Source organism: Manis pentadactyla, chromosome 9, assembly GCF_030020395.1.
Source record: "Manis pentadactyla isolate mManPen7 chromosome 9, mManPen7.hap1, whole genome shotgun sequence".
Taxonomy (NCBI): domain Eukaryota; kingdom Metazoa; phylum Chordata; class Mammalia; order Pholidota; family Manidae; genus Manis; species Manis pentadactyla.
In genome coordinates, this window is record NC_080027.1 from 58,402,384 (window position 1) to 58,419,678 (window position 17,295).

General features: G+C 44.0%; 1 long non-coding RNA gene across 1 annotated transcript; it reads right to left on the reverse strand.

The window, feature by feature from the left end:
- Window positions 1-12,057: 12,057 nt before the first annotated feature.
- Window positions 12,058-17,295, reverse strand: LOC130684891 (uncharacterized). The gene is made up of 3 exons (XR_008999254.1): window positions 16,163-17,295; window positions 13,550-13,930; window positions 12,058-13,008 (listed from the first exon to the last, which is right to left on the reverse strand). It is a non-coding gene; the product is annotated as an uncharacterized LOC130684891 (long non-coding RNA).

The following is a 17,295-nucleotide window of genomic DNA, read 5'->3' on the forward strand; positions in this document are numbered from 1 at the left end:
TCCGGCAGCGCCAGGGCCCGAGAAGGGCGGGATCGCGGCCCCTTCATCCCCGACCCGGATCTCAGGAGCCCCCTCCCCCTAACTCCGCGCAGAGTGCCTGCACGCGCCACCCCCGCGCGGAGGTTGCTTGGACTGGGAGGGCGGGGGAGCGGGAGCCCCGCATCCGTTCCATTCATGATTTTCTCCTTCCCGGAGCCCCGGGCCCGGGCTGTGCCGCTACGGCGACCGCCAGAGGGACCCCGGCGGGGCCCTATGCTACCAATCTGGTGCGGGACGGACAGGTAGACAGATGGGAGTAGGTCGAAGCGAGACAAAGGGGTCAGAACTGGGGTGTGGGGGTGGGTTGCATGGAGGAGGTGCTGTGGCGCTCCCCGCATGATGATCACACGATGCCTACACCTGCACAAGCGGAGTGGTTGCACACCGGGGCGCACTCCGTGCCGGGTGCCCAGGACCCGTTCCAGGGCACGGAGGAGGCTCCCGCCTTCACACCCTTCCCTGTTCAGTCTCTGGGGAGCAAGACCTCCCTCCGCCTGGTCTAGCTTGCCTGACGCGCGTCGCGGAACGCGCACCTGTCCTGGCTTTCTCTTGGGCACCAGGAGCCCGGACGCTCAAGGAGCTGCCCATGTGTCCCAACACAATCCCCCATTCTCCAGGCTGGCACCTGGCCGGCGGGAGGTTCCTGATATTCCATCCTATGGGGGCTTTTTGAGACCTTGGGCTGTACCGAGGTCAGGGATCTTAAGCTCCGTTTTACATGGAGAAACCGAGGTGCACCACCATGTTTCCAGCCACCATTCTCTTTCGCCTGGATGTCTGCAGTAGCCTGCTTACTGGTCTCCCTTCTTGCACCCTTGGCCCCCTGCAGTGGAATCACTACGTAGCAGTCAGAGCGATCCTTTTAAAACAAAAGTCAGATCACAATGTTCCTTCTTTTACTGGGAATCCTACAGTGGCTTGCCATTTCCTACGAGAGAAGGCTAACAGCCTCCGAGGCCTCTCATGAGCTGACTCCCTTTCTTTCTACTGCTCCATTCACACTGGCCTTTTTAATGCATCACCAAAATGGCAGCCACCCCGTGGCCTCTGTACTTTTGCACTATTTTTAAAGCCTGGAAAACTTCCCCCCAGATAGTCACATGGCTTGCTCCTCTACCTCTTAAATGTGTCACCTCAAAGACGCCTTCTGTGACATCCTATTTTAAATAGCAGGCACCCTCCACCCCCATTTTCTCCGTGGTAGTCATGACTTCTATTTGTTCACTGGCCGGTCACTGCCAGTTCTCATTCTCACTTCCGTCCTCTGGCATCTCGTCCTCCAGCCTCACCAAACTACTTTGTTCTCTGAACAAGCTGTTTTCCCATTTCTAGGCTTTGTTCACGCTCTGCTTTCAGCCTGGAATGCCATTCCCCTATGTCCTTCCTAATTTTTAAGGTCCAGTGCAGATACTTCCTTTTCCGTGGGACTATCCCTCATATTCCCAGGGACACTCAGCACTCATTCCTTTCTGTCACTCACCCGTCTGTCACAAGGAACTGTGATAGCAGTTGTCTTTTTTCCCAAGTGCCCTATGGACTCCTGGGGTAGGGCTGGGTCTGTGCTCTCTCCCCAGTTCCCAGCACAGAAGGGCCCATCAGTATATGTTTATGAATCAAGGGCAGGAAACGAGAGGCCTGGGCCTTTATTAGTTTTTGTTCCTAGGCAGGGCATAGAGCCCAGCAAGGTCTTCTTGTTATCCTCAAGTAGCTTCCTGTGGGAGGAGAGGAAGGATCAGATATCAGGTAAGTAGGCCGTGATGCTTGGCCTGTATGGAAGTGTGGGTAGACATGTCAGTTGGTGCTCAAGGACCCACTCTTCCACCAGGAGAGCATCATTGCTGTGGTCCAGCATAAGGCTGATTTTTCCGATGTCCTCAGAGTAACAAACGGCTACCATAAATGAGCATTTAGTATGTGCCATGCACCATTTTGTGTGTTTTTGATGCGCTGCTCTATTTATTCTTCATGAAAACTTTTGGAGGTAGGCATTTTGTTATCCCCATTTTCAGAAGAGGAACCAGAAAGAATGAGTGACTTACTTCACGTCTTACAGTTGATGTGTGAGGTGTGTGTGTCTCAAATTTAGACATGGTGGGTTGCAAAGCCGCAGCCCACAGAGCAGGAGTGCAGTGACAGTGAAGGCCCTGGGCAGTGGGGGGGCGGGAAGGTGTGTAGGAGGAGCCAGGGGGGCCTCCACATGTTCGCAGGGCCCAGACTCTTGCTGAAGCCAGCTTGGATGCCACGGAGGCACGGGGGCCTCGCAGGCTTGTCAGTGGTGCCCGTGAAGGAGGCTGGTCGTTCCCCTTCATAAAGTCTACTTCAGAGGGCCAGAGCTGCCTCCCAGACTTTTCTAGCTCTGTGCTCTGGGTTCCAAGCGCAGCCCCAGCTGTCAGATGTGGATAGCAAAGCCCATCTGAAAGGGTCATGGTGAGGAGGAGGCATGACAATGTACCTAGAAAATAGTAGGGGCTCCAAAAATTCTCTTTGACCTTTGCTTTTGTAGGGTGTTTCTACCACATAGGGGTATACCTTGTCCCATTTCTTCTCACCCTGTTCCTGCCCTGCACACCCTTTTGTTGAAGAGTTTCAGATTCCCATAGTCCATTGAGTGCTGCCCCGGGGTGCAGTTATGTAAGGACTTTAACAAGAAGCTGTCTGTGTGGCTTCCCTGCACCCTCTCCTTTAGTCTGCACAGGCACCTGAGGAGGGAGGTACTGTCATCACTGATAAGGAAACTGAAGCCCAGAGAGGGCCAGGGACTTTCCCGTGCCCATGGTGCTTGCTAATGAATGATGTCTGACTCTGTGCACTGAGCTAGCCCTACTCTCTCCAAACCCCATCACCGTGGGAAGCAACCCCATCTATTTCCTTTCTCTCCTCTGATGCGGAAGGAGAGTTCTGTGGGGCTTATGGCAGTGACGCTGTTATGAGGTTGTGAGGGTTTAGGCCTATTGTGCCATTTTGTGTGATTCACTGACCCTCTCATGATGGAGGGAGGAAGAGAGGTTGGGGAAAGAGGAGTGGGCGGGGAGAGAAAGATGGTTTGGGTAACCAGTGAGTGTCTTGGTGGTGGTTTTTGATGGGCCGTTAGGGATTGGAGTAAATATTTCTTGCTTTTGGCCTCAGTTGCAATCCACTCTGTTGGTAATGAAATGTTTTGCTTCAGTGAAAATGTTCCTCTATCTAGATTTTTATTTATCTACTTACTTATTTAGAACCACCCCCATCCACAAAGGATTTGAAGTAGCTTACCACAGGAGCAGAAACCATAAAACAATGTTAAAATATCAATAAGCATAGAAACTCAGGACCAAGGAAAATGTAAATAAACTTTGAGAAACAAGACCAAGGCTTCATTATTACAGCTGATTTTTGAGTTCTTCCTGTGTGCAAAGGAATTTGTGTACATTATTTCCTTTAATCCTTAAAAAAACCCTGAGAGTAGGTGCTATTATTATCTTCATTTTGAGGTATAGGGAACTGAAGTTCTGAGGGATTAACTAGGATGCTCAAGGTCACATGGCTGGTAAGTAGTAGAGCCAGTGTTTGGATTTAGTCTGATTTTGGAGCTCATGCCCTTAACCACTGTCCTCTCCGGTTTCTCTAAGACACAATGACCACAAATTTGCAGACCACAGGGACTTCTAGAGTCCTGGGCTTGAGCCTCAAATTTGGTTCTGATCTCTAATGTCAAAAAGAAAAGGAAACAATTACACAGACCGACGCCCTCCCATCCTTCAACTCCTTGCTCAAGGGTCACTTTCTCAATGAGGCCTCCCTGGCCTCTCTCCTTAATGAAGACTGGAGCCTGCCTTTCTCTGCTCTCTTCAGCAGTCCCCTATCTCCCTTTATTTTTCTTTCACAATGGCACATTTTATCTTTTAACATATTGGATGATTCATTTATAAACTATGTTATATGTTTTATTTAACATATGAGACCTTTACTGTATTCTATATTAATACATTTGTTTGTGAAGTATAAATTAGATAATTTATCTGTTTACTATGTTCACTGTTAAGATATTAAACATCCTATCTTATTCTACTGGAATACAAGATCCATGTGGGCAGATATTGTTGTCTATTTGGATCACTGATATATCCTAAAGGTCACAGATAATGCCTGGTATATAGTAGGTACTCAATAAATATTTGTTGAACACTTGAATGATTATTTCAGAAAGGAAGGAAGAGACTGATATGTCTAAGGTGGGCTAAGTAGGTCCCTTTGTTTTTGCTAGCTTGTATTTTCTTTCCTCTTTTATCCTTTTTTTCTTTTCCCTTACTCTTGTCCAGAAAGAACTCCGGCAGCTCCAGCACTTAGCTCTCAGAAGGTTTGCTGATGGTGGACCGTTAGGATCCCTGGGGCCAATGACCTTAGTATCATTGTTACAGCAAATGCATAAATGGAATTCATGAAGCTGATTTTGGTGGGGTCTCTCAACAAAAGCTGGATGTTATCCCCACACCTAAATCAGCAAAGGTGATCCTTTTGGGGGTCTAGGAGTTGTATCCAAGTACCATTCCCAAGGATCTGGGATTTGGAGCAGATGCTATGGGGATGGAGATGGGAAAATAAAAGCAGAGCTTTTGTGTGGAACAGTTGACTCAAAGGGAAGGACATCCTTGTGTTTCCTAAGAGCTCAACTCTGGAGTCGAATTTGCTGGCTGCAAGCCTGAAGAGTGAAAAGCCAAGGACATTAGCAAGGGCTGTCAGAAAAGAAGCCTAGCTGAGACCAATTGCTGGGATATGTGCGGGTGGGGGTGTGATGTAATCTTGCTGTAGTTGCTGACTACAGATCTGGGCCAAGCCTCTGGGAGCTGCAGACAGCAGCCTGTCAGCTCAAGGTGAAGGCCAAGGGTGCCTGGCTGACGATCCCAGGAAGAAACATCAGCAACACTTGTCTCAGGATGAGTGGGAGTCAGAACTTTGTCCCCATCATGGTCACTGTTCTGGGCTTCTGCAAACAGATTTATTCAACACATATTTTATTGAGGACCTACTCTGAGCTAGCCACTGTTCCAGAAGCTGGTGCACATTAGAGAACAAGACAGCCACCTTCCCTGCTCTCAGGGAACTTACATTCTAGCGGGGCACACTGCCAGTGAAGTAGGTTAAAACAATGAATAAAAGGATAATTTCAAACAGTGGTAAGTGCAATGAAGGAAAAGCAAAGAGAGTGGGGTAATGGAGAGTAAAGTGGAGAGAGGCAACTTCTGACTGCGTGTTCAAAGTGGGCTCTCAGAGGAGACAACATTTGAACAGAGACTTGAGTTACAGAAGAAACCAGCCATGTGGAATAGGGGAAGGGCTTCCCAGGCATAACTTTCTCTCCTGAGCAAAGCAGGGAGGCCAGAGAGAGATGAGGTGGAAGTGGAGGGCAGGAGGCAGACGGCATGAAGTCTTGAAAGCTGGGGGAGGCATTTGGGTTTTATTCAAATATGCCAGGAAGCTACAGGAGGTTTCTAAGTGGGGCGACTGATGGGACCTGGACTTGAACTGTGGGCATCCTGAAGAGCAGCAGCAGCATAGTAGCACTGAGAATTCCAGCCCTTCTGCTCTCAGAGGACCCTCTGAGGCAGTCCAGTCCAGTGTTTCTCAAGCTGGTGTCTCAGAATCACTTGGGGGAACTATTAAAAAATATAGATTCTCAGGCCTCCCCCTGGAAAATCTGATTCAGTAGGATCTGGGTGAGGCTCAGCCTTAAGTTTCCCCAGGTGATTCTACTAATTGGCAGGGAATGATCAGCATGGTCAAGGCCTCCACTGTAGGAGGAGTATGCCAAGGTGCAGGGAGGAGGAATGCCTTGCCCGAGGTCACACAGGGTATTAATGGCTGACCAGTCTGACCCTGGAACAGTGCATGGCCAGGGCTCTCTGGCAGCAAGCCACAGAAATGACTACTGGCTAAGGTAGGCAAAGGGGAGTTTATTGGAAGACCCGTGAGAGAACTTATGGATGGAAGGGAAAGCTGGAGAACCATGCTTGGAAAGGTAGGAGTCAGGAGGTTCCAGAAGTTTGCAAGGGTGGGAACACCTCCACAGTCACATCCGGATGTCACAATAAGGATGCATGAGCACCTAACTTTTTTTTCTTCCTTTCTGCCACTCAAGACTCACTGGGAGAGTCAGAGTCTGATTGGCTGAGTTCTCGTTGTGGGCTCACCCCTCTGGCTAGGGGAGGGCACACCTTGATTGACAGTCCCATCTAGACTTTACCTGAGACTTCATCCAAAAGGAAACCAGGTATCTGTTACCAAAAGAGCAGTCAAAAATGTCCACTACACCTGACACCTCAGAGGCTTGTAAAGATGAGTCACCACTGTCATCATTGCCACCATTATAATACTTATTCACTCAGTACTTTACAAAGTGCCAGGTACTATTCAAAACATGCTCCATGTGTTAACTAATGTAACTCACACGTCAAGGCCATGAGGCAGGTACTGAGGCAAATACTGAGCTAGGCAGCTGAAGCACAGAAGGTGTGTAGTAACTGATTCTGCTTCTAGGTCCCAAAGCTCATTTATACCTGCTATGTAATTTGCTCCTCATAACAGTTTGTGAAGATAGGCATTTTAACCGGTGGAGAAAGTGAGAGCACAGATGCCCAAGTTACACAGCCAGTAAGTGGAAGAGTCCTTGGACTCATATGTTCACTCATTCATTCATTCATTCATTCACTCACTCACCCATCAAATAGCAAGTGGCTGTCAGGATCAGGACTGTGACCTGGTTTGGGGAACTCCCTGGTTAATAAGGTGCAGTTTCGTCTCTCTAGGAGTTCACCAACTCTGGGACAGACCATGAGGGACAGTGGCAAGAGAAAGGGCTGGGGCTTGAGCATGGGCCAGAATAAGACGGAGGGCCTCATGTTAAGGAGTCTGGGCAACCTTGAGGGCAACCACAGAAGGTTTCAAGCTGGGAACTTGTGTCTTATGAAGACAACTCTGCCTACAGTATGAAGAAGGGACTGGAGCAGGGCAAGAATGAAGGTAGGGAGACAGGGTTGATGCCATGATTCAGGGGAAAATCATGGTTGCCTGGATGCTGGCACTGGAGATGGAAGGAAGTGAACAGAGTTGAGAGAGAAAGAATGGACTCAACAGGACTCTGATTGGAGGTGAGGGAGGGGTTTAAGGTGAGGACAAGGGTTTTGACTTGGGGAGCTAGGTGAGGGGCGGTGCTTAACAATGTGGGTAAAGGCTAGCTAAGGAGCCATTTGTGTGGGAGAGGTGATACGCTCAGTTTTGGATGTGCGGTGTTTGAAGTTCCAGTGGGACAGAGACATGGAGAGATACTGGTATTTGTGGACCTTTTGCCTCCAGATTTCATGATCTACCTACAATGCCTTGCTAATTTAGGCTCTCCATTTGTAAAGAACACTCAGAAACCCTGAGACTGTCAGATCAAACCTTAGAGATCCCCTGCTTCATCTCCCTTATACATTAGATGAGGAAACAGAGGCCAGAGAAAGGTGGTTTCTGGAAGGTCACAAAGCAAGTGATGGCTGAACTAAGAAGGGTTTCCCAGAAGGCCCCTTCCCGACCATCTCCCAGTAACCTAGTCCAGAGGGCCCTGAATCTTGTGTGCTTAGTCCAGAAACTTGTGGCTGAATCCAGACTTCAGAAGGGTTCTGTTTGGTCTGCAACTAATTCAAAATAGTTGCCATCACTAAAAAAAGTTAGGACATTTCAAGTACAAATTCATATTTAAAAAAAATAACAGAAGATACGGCAACTTCAGGCTCACCTGCCTCCATGGCAGAGACCAAAGTAGCTGGGTGAAGCTGTTCCCTTGAGGTGGGGCACGTCCAGTTTGCCACAGTCCCTACTCTTATCCCCAGTATTGAGGGCATGTGTTATTTGCCATTTCTTAACTTGCTCTGTTGTTTTTCTTAAAGGGGAAAGTCACATATCTTCTGTAACATATATAAAATCTCTCTTATTTGATCACCACTGGCTTAATTTCCCTGGCCTCTGAAAGCATTTGAGGTATGACACTACCCCTTCCCATCTGTGAACCACACATTCCTCATTTATAAAGTGAGGTGTTTGAATACAATGATCTCAAGGCCTTTCCTGGGTCTGGCTTCCAAGGCTCTCCAAGTCTGCACTTCAGAAATGAGTTGTGCTACTTACAAAAATTCATTACTCTGTGGATGGCTTTTGAAGGCTTGCTCACCCTTGACTCTTTGGCCCTTGAATTTAGATTTATCAAAGCCTTTGGAAGAAAAAACTCCTTTTGTTTTGGGAGGTTATCCTTCGTCTTTTGATTTTGAGAAAAGATGAGTACTTCGAACAATGCAGCATGGCTGCAGTTGCTAGGAAGAGGAGAGAAGCCGAGGCTGCCTGGAGACAAGGCCATCAGAAAACTCTTGTCTTCCTTTCTTCCCCCCTCCTCTCCCTCCCTTCCTCCCTCTCTCCCTCACTTCTCTTTTTCTGTCTCTTTTTTTTCTCTTTTGAGCAAAGATGTCACAACCAATAACCCTTTCTAAAAAGATCAATCCAATAGTCTAGGCTGTTCTGAATCCAAAAGGCTATTTCGAAAGACCATTCCTCCCTAGACAAAACATTAAATACTCAGCAAAAAGACCTCTAATTCTGGCTCTGCCCCTACTAGTCATTTGACCTTGGAGAGGCAATTGATTTTTCTCTGAGCCTTAGTCTCTCCATCTGTAAATAGAAGGTTGGAGGAAATGCTTCTAGCCCTAATATTTTAGAAGGAGACTGCCAGAGACTTAGAAAATAAGGTAGCCCCAGCAGGTAATGTCTCTATGACTCTCCTTCAAGGTCATGCAGGCCTTGTGGCTGCTTCACCTTGAGCCATAATATTCAGCCTTAGGTCTGTGGTTTGCTGTCCTCTGGCTCTCTTCTGGCTATGCAATCAGTGGTAAGGACAGATTTCTGCCCACTGCTCTCAGTAGATGTGGTATGGCCAGAGTACCTGCCTTGCTGTGTAATCTTACTTTTAGCATCATTTCTTTGTTGCAGAACGGGCCGGTGACAGGACCTAAATGCCTGTGATTATTTACTCTTTAAGTCCATTATTGCCCTCAGATTCTGGGGGTCTCTGGCCACAGGGATCCTTGTGTTGTGACCATTTAAGCAACAAGTGCGCCCCCTGGTGACCTATGGAAAATTGCAGAAAGCCTCAGTCATTCAACAAATACTTCGTGAGCTTAAATTCTGCCTCTGCCTAACCCTCAAAGAAGGATTAAAAAAAGGGCAAAAATGTTCTGTAAAGTAAAAAACAGTCTAAAAGGGACGGTTATAGTCTCTGAGGCTTGTATTTCTACTCTCAAAGCCAATTCTGCCCATTTGGCACATCCATCCCTACTATTCAGTTCTTGACTTAGCAGTTGGGGTAGAGAATACATTGAATTCAACACCACTGCCCTCCAGTTACACCAGTCTCTCAGTACAACAGTGGGATTGTTTATTTCAGGACATAGTCAACTCTCAGTTGTCAGAGATGTAAAAGCAGATGTTGCAGGAGACCTTGGGAAATGCTCAAAAAGGGTAGGGTAGATTCACTTATTCAAATGATCAAATACTTACTGAGTAGCTACTACATCCCAGAAACTTCCTAAGTGACAGGGTGTACAATCTGTGTGTTTTCAAGTTGTGACAAAGAAAAGTCTTTGTTTTATGAGCTTATATTTTACTGCGGAGTAACAACTCCCAATGTTCTTTTCTAATCAGAGATTCTAAGATTCATCCATTCCAAGTAATGGTTAGTCCAGTTTGACAAAAATTTGTAACAGTAATTTTGGCCAGGGACTCAGGGCCCTGAGGACATTTTGCATTATCAGAGTGAAAGCACTGAAGCCTATGGATGTCACCTTGATACACAGGAGCCCTACCTCTGGAAGCTGTTTTGTGTCCTGACATTTGAATCAGAGGTAGTCTCATTTAAGGTCTTCATTCTCCAAGGTATAATTAGTCCTGAGTGTAGCCTGTGGGTGAGAGGAGGAGGCAGAGAGGAACATGTGCAGGCATCAGGAGTTGCATGTACTCAAAAATTACTGGATGGAAGGCATTACAGAGATTATCTCTTCTCACATCCTCATTTTGCAGATGGTCTAACTGGGGCCCAGAGAGAAGTTTCTTGCATGAAATCACAGTGAATGATCATCAGCAAATTGAAATTAAAAACTGAATTTGTATATTGATAAGGAGAGCATGTGTATTACAATTAGGTGTAAATAGTGTGATTCTAACTTTGATTAAAAATCATATGTAGTTCGCTAATCATCAGAGAAATGCAAATTAAAACCACAATGACATATACCCCACACCAGTTAGGATGGCCAACATCCAAAAGATAAACAACAACAAATGCTGGTGAGGATGTCAAGAAAGGGGAACCCTCCTACACTGCTGGTGGGAATGTAAACTAGTTCAACCATTGTGGAAAGCAGTATGGAGGTTCCTTAAAAAACTAAAAATAGAAATAGCATTTGACCCAGGAATTCCACTCCTAGGAATTTACCCTAAGAATGCAGCAGCCCAGTTTGAAAAAGACAGATGCACCTCTATGTTTATCGCAGCACTATTTACAATAGCCAAGAAATGGAAGCAACCTAAGTGTCCATCAGTAGATGAATGGATAAAGAAGATGTGGTACATATACACAATGGAATATTATTCAGCCACAAGAAGAAAACAAATCCTACCATTCACAACAACATGGATGGAGCTAGAGGGTATTTTATGCTCAGTGAAATAAGCCAGGCAGAGAAAGACAAGTATCAAATGATTTCACTTATCTGTGGAGTATAAAAACAAAGAAAAAACTGAAGGAACAAAACAGCAGCAGACTCACAGAACCGAAAAATGGACTAACAGTTATCAGAGGGAAAGGAACTGGGGAGGATGGGTGGGAAGGAGGGATAAGGGGGAAAATGGGGCATTACGATTAGCACACATAATGTAGGGGGGGTACACGGGAAAGGCAGATATATACAGAGAAGACAAGTAATAATTCTATAACATCTTACTACGCTGATGGACAGTGACTGTAATGGGGTATGTTGGGGGAACTTGATAATGGGGGGAAGTCTAGTAACCTTAATGTTGTTCAAGTAACTGTACATTAATGATATAAAAAATCATATGTAGTTATGTTTTAGAGGTGAGATTGCAAGGCTTTTAAGTTTTTTCAGCATACATTGATGTATTTTTAAAATATTCCACAGTGAGGATACATAGTTGTAAGATAAAAATAAATGTTATTGAAAATAACTTGCATTTTCAATGATTAAAAAGAAATAAACCAAAATCTAATACATATATATAAATTATTTAATTAATTTATATTAATTATTTAATTTATTTGTTTATTAATAAATTAATATAAATATAAATAAATGATTTATTTAATTATTATATTAAAATTGAATAATTTAATTAATTAAATTAAATTTCCACATTTAATTTAATAACTGTTGTAGACATTGCTACCCAATATGCAGCTCTCTTCTTGTTCTGGTCATATGGCAGGATTACCCTTCCTTGGGGATTGCTCTTCCTAGGCTCTTGGACTTGTTGTAGGATCATATGACTAATTCTGGCCAATGGGTTGTGACCTGGGTGATCAATGGAAATGGTCAGGTTTGCTGCAGGGCTACAGCGTTTAATTGCCAGTGTGAATCTTTCCAGCATCAGTGAACTCTATGCCTCCTGTTTAGATGGAAGTACCTTCAGATGGAAGCTTCCTGCACTGCTGAGTGGTAGACCTGGTGGACAGCTGCCCTGAAGAGGTGCCCAGGCATGCTGTGTGGACTTTGTATGAAAAGGAACTAAACTTTTACTGTTATATCAGTGAGATTTCGGTGGTGTTTGTTACCGCAGCATTACCTACTCTCTTCTAATCAGTATAGGATCACGTATAATTTATATAATAAAAAGGATCATTACCATTTTGTAAAATGTAATCAATTAAACCTGTATGATATTTAAGCATTTTATGTCAAATTTCACGTTGTTACATTTGTAGTAAATAATCATCTTCAGTTTGATTTAAAATCAAGATCACTTCTTTATTCGAGCAAGGGATTTGGTTTATCATGAATAGTTAACTGAATTGCAGACATGTAGTATTGGGAGCGACCTCAAAGTTTCATCTTGCACATCTCACAAGGTCATATAGAGGTATATTGATAGCATCCAATGCAAATGATTTGTTTAAACGAATGGGTTCCAAAACCTTAATAACCATAAATACAAGGAGCACTTAAAAAAAATGGACACTCCTAAGTCACACTTGCAGAGTTTTGGTTAAGGAGGTCTTAGGATTGGACCTAGGAAATGACATTATAAGAAATCTGCTAGGTGATTTCAATCACAGGGCTGGGACTCAGTGGTCTAGAGGATGACTTTCAAATTGCACTGGTCATTACTTCAATTTAAGTTTCACTTAAATTTTTGTGTTCACATTGAAATCAAAATCAGTTTGTAGTCTCAGGTCAGGATCTCTAGAAGCAGAATCCAACGTGGGGATTCCTGTGCTCTCAGGAGAAACCTGTGAGGAATGGGGAAAGTCAGATGCAGAAGGGGAAGAGGCTGAGCAAGAATCTGATTTCAGTGAAGTCTAGCCTTGGCATGATCATACAGGGAGCTCTGGAGTGTAAATTATACCAGAGTTTGTCCCATCTGGGGTCAAGGGAGCTGGGCTTCTGTACACGCGCCAACACTGGGCAGTCATTCGTTACAGGCAGCCTGGGTTGGAGGTGGCTCCGGTCCCCCAAGGACAATTGGTTGGTGGATTCCAAGTGTGAGCTGTTAGCAGGAATTCAGTTGGCAGCTAGGGGATGAGAACAACAAACTGGAAAAAGGAATTCAGGCATTCTGACAGCACCCGCTACAGTCCACCTCTCACACCACTTGCTTTTGGATCCACTTGCTTCTCATACTGAATTCACTCCCTCTTGTCTCAGCTTCTCCAGGATCCTGGGTGGCCACAGTCTGTAGTGAAAGTTGCAAGAGAGGGAGAATGAATGAGTTATGAGCTCCAGGTCTGTAGCTGGCTCCAAGGCTTGTGTTTGTGTCTGATGTCAGGATGTAGTTGAGAATGTTGTTGTAAGAGTGTCCTGGGGGCAAAGTACACTCTAGGACCAAGTACACTTGTTGTTCTCCTGGAAAGGTGGCTTATTTGTATATCATGAATATGTGACTAACAAGACTTTGGTTTTTATGTTGACTGCTATAAAACTCAGGGCCATAAAGGAGTTTGCAAGATTGGCACTTCAGTCTCATTCCTGGCATCACTTTGTCCCCAAACCTGAATGTTTTTCTTTAGTTTTTGGCCTCATGTTCAATTTATACTGTAATGCATAAACCAGATGTCTTTGGGGGCCTTACATTCTTAATGTACCTTTGACTCCAGAATCTGGTTTATAGCTGATCTCTTTTTTTCTCTAGTGTATCTTCCCAGAGAGAAGCTCATCTAACCTGAGGTACACATACCCACACACACAATTACCCCTCCACCCACCAACCTACCCACTTTATTGTTAACTGTGGTGTAAACTTCATTGACAATGTGAGGGTCATGGGAAGAGGGCATATATTACATCACATAAATGAATACTCTCTTTATAAATAAACATGTCCATTTTCTCTCACTAGAGGTTTCTCACTGGGCCTTTGCCCTACTTGGTACCCAGCCAGCCATCTGCCATCTTCCTAGCTCTTCTTCTTTTCCTTCTCTTTTTCTTTCCTTCATTCTCATGATCAAAAATAAGTTCTCATTTTCCCTGTCTCCTGGTGTGTAGGGTCACTCAACTTGTTTCCGGATTTCTCTCAGAGGGAATTGATCCTTCATGAGAAGAGGGAAAGTCAGGGGCCTCCTGTCCGGCCATCTTGTTCCCAATTGTATTTTTACATTCTAGCAATAAGCAATCAGAAAAGGAAGTAAAAAATATCATGCACAATAGCATCAGAAAACATAAAACTCTCATTTGACAAAAGACGTGCAAGATTTTGGGACAAAACTCTGTCCCAAAAATTTGTATAGTAGAAACTACAAAAAGTTGCTGAGGAAAATTGGGGGAGACCTAAATAGTTAGCAGGATATACAATGTTCATGAATTCAAATACTCTTTATTCCAAGATGTCAATTATCTCCAAATTAATTACTAGATTCAACATAATCATAGTTTAAATCCCATGAAGATTTTTGTAGCAAATGAGAAGTTTGTTCTAAAATTTATATCCAAGTATGAAAGATTTAATAGCTAAAATTATTCTGAAAAGAAAAGCAAAGTTAGAGGACATACACTACCTGATTTTAAGACTTACAGCAAAGCTAGTCATCAGAACAGTGGGTATTGGTTTAAGAATAGACCAGAGCTCAGAAAACTTCTTTTGTAAAGGGCTAGGTAGTAAATATCACAGCTTTTTGGCCATGTAGTCTCTGTCACAACTACTCAACTCCGTTGTCATAGTGTGAAAGCAGCCACAGGCAATATCTAAGTAAATGGACAGGGTTATGTTCCATTGAAACTTTATGTACAAAAACAGGCAATGAGCTGGATTTGGTCATAAGCTGTAGTTTGTTGACTACTGGACTAGACTAATAGAACATATCAGACAGCCCAGAAATATTCCCATACATATAAAGGTGGTTTTTGCCAGAGGGATTAAATAATTCAATAGGGAGGAAAGAATGTCTTCAACAAGTAGTGCTAGAACAACTGGATAGCTCTACTGGAAAAATGAACCTTGACCCCTGCCTCAAACTCTGTCCCAAAAATTAATTTGAAATGGGTCATCCTTCTAAATGTAAAAACAAAAACTATAATGCTGTTAGAAGAAAACATTGGAGAATACTTTTGTCTCCTTGGCTGTGGGCAAAGGTTTCTTAGAATGCATGAAGCACTAGCCATAAAAGAAAAAAATTGATAAATTAGACTTCATAAAAAACAAAAACTTCTATCCACCTAAAGATACTTCAAAAATGAATAGGCGAGTCCCAGACTGGGAAAAAATATTTGCAGTACATAAATCTGTACAAAGGATTTTTATTTAGCATATATAAAGAATTCCAATGAATCAATATAAAGAGACAAACAACCCAGTAAAAATGGATAGCCGATTTGAGCAGACATGTCTATAAAAGATACAAATGGTCAATAGTGCATGAAAAGATGTATCCTCTTTTGGGGAAAAGGTTGGTATGCTTCAAGTATATGTGGGGCAGGTATATGTGCTAGGGAGAAGCTTGACTTTGTTTTATTATATTTATTTGGAATTAACTATGCTGCAATGAGGTGTTTTTAAGTGCCAAGTTGATAAGGGGTCAACTTGGTGGGTTTGAAAGCATCAACCTGGCTAGGCTGAGCTATGTTTTCCAGAACTGTGAGGAGGATGAGGAGACTTGAAGGATAGTCTCCATTTACCATGAGCACTTCCTTCCCATCCTTCTCTACTCTGTTTGGCATCCCAGGGGGTGGCTTCCATGTACCTCTGCAGGGGGTTTCCTGCCCTTCCTGTTTCTGGTTGAATTGAGCCACTGGGACATAGCAGGAGACAAGAACAGGAGTGGAAGATGTGGGCTTTCCATTGCTTGGCTCTCTCCTTGCTGGGCTGGGTATTGGCCAGGGCAGCTCCTCTCCATCCGTGTGGGGCACCATCACTTCCCCTTAATCCTGCCCGTCTTTGCAAATACTTCCCTCATGAAACACCCCTCACTTATCCCAATTTGGGTTGTTTCTCCTGGGTATCTGCTAGATCCACAAGACAAAAGAGCTTTACAAAGCTAGCCAAACAGTGAAACCTGGGTTAATAGTAGTTCAGCCCTGGCAAGTAATGCCACACATTACCTTGCTCCTTCAGGTAATGCCAGAGGCCACATGCTCTCCATGACAGCAGGTTTGGATGGATGGAACGAAGGGGAGAAGATGGGGAGATGGATCAGAAGATGGAGAGATGGATCCCCATTGGGATCTCTCATAGTTGGGGTTGCAAGCACCCTAAGATGCTAGTAGAGCTGCCTTTCTGTAAGGGATGCACCAGGACCCCAGCATGTAGAACCCTAAAAAGAAACACAAAATGGGAACGTAAAGCAACAATCATAACTGGCTTTGAGAATAAGACTCGTGCTGGTATATCTCCTTACCTTCCTCCAGTCTCCTGGTTGAGGTAGAGAGCTGACCTGGGCAGAAGGGGAGTCTTTCTGAGATTGAGTGACACCAGAGGACACTTCTCTATCCTCTCAATCAGGAGATGCATCCAGGAGCTGGAGTGAAAACTGGTGGCTGGGCAAGGCTTATCAAGATACTGGACAGACCCGTGATTTCCCGTGCAGGGACTGCTGGCAATTCAGAGAGCAGAGCTGTTTGAGACACGATCCCTCACTGAGATGTTTCTCAGCATTTGCCCGCTTCCACGTATCAGCCTCTCCCATCCGACCCCATCCTGTCCACCTGCCAGGAAGTGACTTCTGTTCTGGAGCCTGTAACTGACAATCGTGAGCTGGGTAGCAATGTCAAGCAATGTGAGCTTGCATTGTAAGACTTTATCCCTAAAGCATAAAGTATAAGATAGCTGATCGAAAGTTCAGCATGGCCTGATCTCTGTTTGTTTGTTTGTTTCCTTTATCAGAGCAGTATGGATTCATATGTACAATTTCTTTTCAAATGATAGACAAGTGTATACAAAGTGACAGTCTCCCAGAGTCCCTTTCTCTAGGGGCCACTTTCCATTCTTACATCTTTTATTATTGTTAGCTCAGAAGAGTAAATATACTTCTACCTTTAATTTTTAAATTAACAAGTGGATCAATTGACTTCAAAGTGTCTAGAAAATGAAAAATGGTTCTTAAACATATGGAAAGACGAGAAGCCAAACTTATAAATAAGAGATATGCAAATTAAAATTACACAGACTATTTTACTCACTGAAATATAAAGGACCCAGAAGTTCGGTAATGTACTGTGTGTGTATGAAGATGGTTGGGACAGGGCATTCTTACACATACCCACCATTAAAATTGAGCAATATATTTACAATTTTGTCATATTTGCTTCTAATCTCTGTTTCAAAATGACTAAATAAAATTTTAGCTACACGTCAACACCTAGCCTGCATATCTTCTCTCAATGATCTCCTCAGAGTTTCTGGAGCTGATATGCACTGTTCTCTCATATGTGGAACAGAATGTTAAAACAGAAGTTTTGATCTAAATATCAAGATACTATAGATACTACACTTCAAAAGAGGTACAAGATGAAATGCAGAATTTAAACATGA